Here is a 5,158-nt window from a genome sequence, read left to right as displayed (position 1 = left end):
GAAAAATGTGTTGATCCAAGTACGAGACAAGAAACGAGCAATAATGATTTAGTTCTTCCAAGGTGTTAATGTTTGATATGGTTGTGATTTAATTATAATTGTGCATTTCTAAATGGACTTTCCCTGTAACCTTTCAATCTTTATGAATATGCATGTCCTTGCATTTTGAAAATAAATTAGATAGAATGATTACTATAATTTTTTCTTCATAGGTCCACAATCTTATCCATTTTTTTATCATGTCTTAATCTGTCAAAATTATACCTTCTACATCTACACAAAGTTTAGACATTAGTTATGAATAACTTTAAGGAACTTCATTTGTTAGGGTGTCAAAAATTTGAATTTCCTCATAGTGTCTTGATGAAGTTGATAAAAATATGTTTGAGCGATCTTTGTTATTTCATTGTTACTAATTTAATTTAACTATTTAAAATATTCAAATAAAAAAGGTTAACAATCTTGCAAATGGGAATAGAGAAAAGAAAGACAAAGGTACCTGTATGTAGTTATATTGTTGATGTTGGTCTATCTTTATTAATGAAATGACAAATCACCTTAGATAAAATGAATTAGGGGGAAAATAAAACCTTCTCTATAGAAAAGGGAAAGAGCTTTTATAGTCCACCATACTAGTCATCTCTTAAGTTCTACATATGATTGCAACAATATGTAACTACCTAGTATTCTTTACAAAAGACACCTAAGTATACCATAAACCCTCATCAGATTTGAATTTGTACCTCTCTTTTCAAGAATACAAATTCTCCGTCAACACTATATATAAAAAATATCTTATCTATTATAGTGAGTAGTTTCCACAATCCAAGACAATCAATTGTTTAAGAAGTTTTTACATCACTATTTTGGATCACACTATATGGTCCATCAAATGTTCTCCTATTACTATCTTTCATCATGATGGTGTTGGAAGAGGATCAATCGTCTATTTCCGTATGGTTCAACTCTGGTAGGGACTATGGTTCATAGGAATATAAAGGTAGGCGAAGAGGCACACACAGTTCTGATTCCATGTTATAACTTTTGAATTGATCACCCTACTATGGCAAAGGGGACCCAGATGACCCCGCAACAAAGCAAGAGCCAGAGAAGCCATGGATCACACTCTCGTGCAAAATATTGATTAAAAAAAACTTCTTACACAATTGATTCCAAAAGAAAATATCATATATATATATACAAATAATATAAATTTAGAAATATCTAAACAAGAAATTATACGCATTGTTTGGCTGTGATCGTAAGAAATTCAAGATTTTTGACCATTGAAATATTTTAAATCTTAATAGATCATACTACTATCAAATATAATATCATAATCACCCATTAGACAGTGACTGATGGCAAAGCAATATACTGAGGGGGATCCAATCTGACCGGACTGAGTGAAGGATTCTTAATTAGCTCCTCCAAATCGTCAGTCTCCTTCCTCAGCGAGGCATTCAAAAAAGCCACCAGAATTCCCCCTGTGAACCTCCGTATGGGCTCCCTCACCAGACCGTTCTTACAAAAACAATACGACGTCTTCCCTTTCACCCCGCCCGTGATATCATCCAGAAAGTCCATGTGACCGTAGTCTATAGCCACGAAATGATAAGCCGGAGGGCTGCACAACCTGAAAAATTTCATGTGGTTCACGCAAGCTGAAGCGCAGGGAGGACAACAACAGTTCTTTTTTACTGGCCCCGAACCCGATCCAACTATAAGCGTCGGCATATTCACCGCCTCTTTCCCGCACACAATTGGTGGCAATGTCCCATCCATGGGATCGACTCGCACCAGTGCCGCGTAGGGCATTAACGGAGGGTTCTTGCTTTTACCCAGCGCTACTCCGAATTCTACTTTTCCACCGTGGCTGTGACCAGCAATCACAACATTCTGGAAATCCGGCTGCACATTTGCCAGCAGATACTGAAAAAGATTCTTCGCAGCCACTCCGTGATGCATACAACATCATTTATCTCCCCACAGGCGCTCAGACTGGTTATATTATACATCTGCATAAAATAAAATTGTCAGGGAGACATTTTCTTCTGGACTGGAAAGTTTATAATGATGTGAAAGTCTGAGATTTACAGAAATATTTTAACTTTGATTTCTTTAAAGAACTTAAGGAAATTTTTAAAAAATATTTCATGCAAATTAATTATAAAAAAATTTCTCTAGAAAAGAAAAATGTGCGGATCAATTATTCTGTGAAAGACAAATAGAAAAATTCCTTCTTCAAAATAAATAAGAAATGTTACAATTCAGTTGGAAGAGCTTATTGATCCCTGGACTAGTTATTCTAAGAGTCAATGCACGGGAGATGGGTATGAATTTCCTAAACAATGCCAGAAATAGTCTTGTGGACAATTTTCGGTCCTAATGGATATTTCATGAAATTAAGAAAATAAAGTACAGATTGCATGGACAGGATAGACTGAAAGGGGTGGGAGAGAATGTATAAATTGGCAAACTTGAAGCTAGGGTTTCAGAGATTGAAAAAAGGGTGGAAAGGATGGAGAGTATGCTTCACAGCTCGACTAATCAGAGCCTTAACATTATAAAAGGTCTAAATGATAACATCAGGAATGATGGAGGAGAATAGAAGAGGTAAAGAGGAAAAAGGCATACATGGGATAGGGTGACTGAGGAGGAGGAATCTTTGCAGGAGGAAAGCCCAGAGCAGAGTGGAAAAGAGAAAGAGGGATGAGCTGGCTTCTTAGAATGACAGTCACTCAAAGACCAACGAGATGGAGGCCATGGAAAAGATGGAGTTAAAGAAAAAGAAGCTGGCTAAAAATCTCCTTTCGTTTGTTGGCCAAGCTTGGCCTATTGTTTTTTCTCTATTGCTTAGTTGCTAGACCTGAATTGTTTGTTTATTTTATGTTGTTAACTAGTGGATTTCAGAACCCTATAAAAAATATATTTTACTTAATAAAAAACAAAAACATTATCATTCAAACAGTTAGTGTCTGAATCAATAAAATATTCTTCAATCAGACAAATTTCTGAATCAATCATTCTTGAAACAGAAAAATATCTAGACAATTCAAAATAAATTTGTCTGGATCAATCATTTTGTCATCAAGAAAAGAACAATCTTTTGTAAAAACAACTAAGTGTATGAATCAATCATTCTTCCACTTGAAAAAATTCTAAATCCGTCATTCTTCAAAATTCTAAGTGTGGGAAAGTCTGGAATTTGTAGATATTTTAACTGTAATTTTTTTAATGGATTTAAGAAAAAAGTTAAAACATTAAAGTCTTTCATTCAAATTAAGTATACAAAATTATCAGTACAAAACCAAAATGTCTGGATCAGTTATTCTGTAAATGACAAATAGAAAAAATCCTCTTTCAAAATAATTAACCAAAAAATCTTAAATTTAAAGTTCAAACGGTTAGCGGCTGAATCAAATATTCTTCAACCAGACAAATTTTGGAATTAATCATTCTTTAAACAGAAAAATATCTGAACAATTCAAAATAAATTTAAAAAATATCAATAGAACAACAAATGTCTGGATCAGTAATTTTGTAATCAAAAGACAAAAAAATCTTTCGTAAAAACAACTAAGTGCCTGAATCAATCGTTCTTCAATTTGATTTTTTTCCTAAACCAGTCATTCTTTAAATAACTCAAAATAAATAAATAAAATTATCAATAAAACAATAAAACATCTGAATCAAATACTCTCTAAACAGCAAATATTTAATGATAACAGAAAACTATCATTAAAACAGCTAAGTATCTGAATCAACAACTCTTCAAACAGAAAGCAGAAAAATGTCTGGATAGATTATTCCTTAAACAAAATATATGAATCAACTAGGTATTCTTTAGGATCTTTCTACAAAAGCAGAAAGTTAACAGAAATATCTGTCCATAAGTAGGAATAATTTCCATAGCAAGTCAGATCCTGATATTACTTTCAGGATTTAATCATATAGTTAAATTCTGATCGCAATATCACAAGAAATATCCGTCGTCAAGGTAAATAAACAAAATCATCACTAGAGCTCTACAATGAGAATCCATACCAATTATTCCTAAAAAAGAAGAACGTCCAGATCAAATATTGTTTAAATTAATTGCACCTTACAATCTTCAACCATTATAAAAGTTAAAATATCTTCCCTTTCTCCTACACAATTTCAAAATTCCGTAACGGAATTTTCCCCCAAATCTATTCAGATTTCAAATATGCCAAGACAGTGGATGCAGAGAAGTATATATCACCTGAGGAGCGATTGTGATGTATCCATGTGAAGCAATGTGTTGCAGAAGTTGAGTGTAGAAGCTATTAACGAGGAGGTAGCCACAGAGGAAGAGGAGAACAGGGTAGTCTCCTTGTACACGGGACAACCACCAGTAGAGGCTTGGGAGAGCTTTGTTCTCCTTTACATCCTTGAGATATTGTTAGGGTTTGAATGGGCAGAGGGCCGATCTTGAACACATCTTCTACCCACATTTCAGCGTGCTCAAGAATACAAGGTGTGGTAGGATGGTTGTACACATGTTCAAATGTTTGTATTTAAAACCAAAATGTTAGGATCAATTGTACCTAGTTGCACATGTCTAAATGTTTTTGAATTATCACCAAAACATTTGAATAGCCGAAAACCGTGTTTCTATCTATGCCTAGCTTTTCCTGTCACGTTTTTCTTTGTGTCATATTACCTATAGGAGGTAGGACCAATTTTTACTCATTTTGTAAGGGCACAAAATGCCATTAACTCGTCAGTTTCTAAGGGAATGAACGATATCGTTTGTGTTATCACAAAGGAGCGAATGAATGTTTTTATTATAACACATGGCAGTTAGATAATCAACCACAAATATAGATGTGGAAAGAAACATATTGTAAATAGGAGTAGTGGATTTGTACAAGGCCATTGTTTATGATCTGTTACATTATTGATAGCTAGAGTCACTCTTAAACATCACATATTAAAGAAGAACTTAAGTTTAGAAAAATAACTAAATTTTGACTATCTAAAGCTTTTAGTCTAGGGATCAAGCCTTAGTATGGGCCACCCTTAAACGTCACACACTAAGGAGAAAATTAAGCTTGGAAAAAAGAAGTCAACTTTGACTATTTAACATTTTTAGTGTTGGAATGAAGCTTAAGTGTGTAATGTTTAAGTCATT

General features: G+C 33.8%; 1 pseudogene across 1 annotated transcript; it reads right to left on the bottom strand.

Moving 5' to 3' along the window:
* Nucleotides 1–1,235: 1,235 nt before the first annotated feature.
* Nucleotides 1,236–4,576, bottom strand: LOC149529474 (chlorophyllase-2-like; annotated as a pseudogene). Its single transcript, XR_016358586.1, has 2 exons — nucleotides 4,247–4,576; nucleotides 1,236–2,018 (listed from the first exon to the last, which is right to left on the bottom strand). The product of XR_016358586.1 is annotated as a chlorophyllase-2-like (transcript).
* Between the last annotated feature and the right edge of the window lie 582 nt (nucleotides 4,577–5,158).

The sequence above is a fragment of the Cupressus sempervirens genome, chromosome 11 (genome assembly GCF_028749045.1).
Source record: "Cupressus sempervirens isolate cs-2001-9-10 chromosome 11, ASM2874904v1, whole genome shotgun sequence".
Classification (NCBI taxonomy): Eukaryota; Viridiplantae; Streptophyta; class Pinopsida; order Cupressales; family Cupressaceae; genus Cupressus; species Cupressus sempervirens.
The sequence above is the reverse complement of the archived record's forward strand: the minus strand, read 5'-3'. Positions and strand labels throughout refer to the sequence as shown.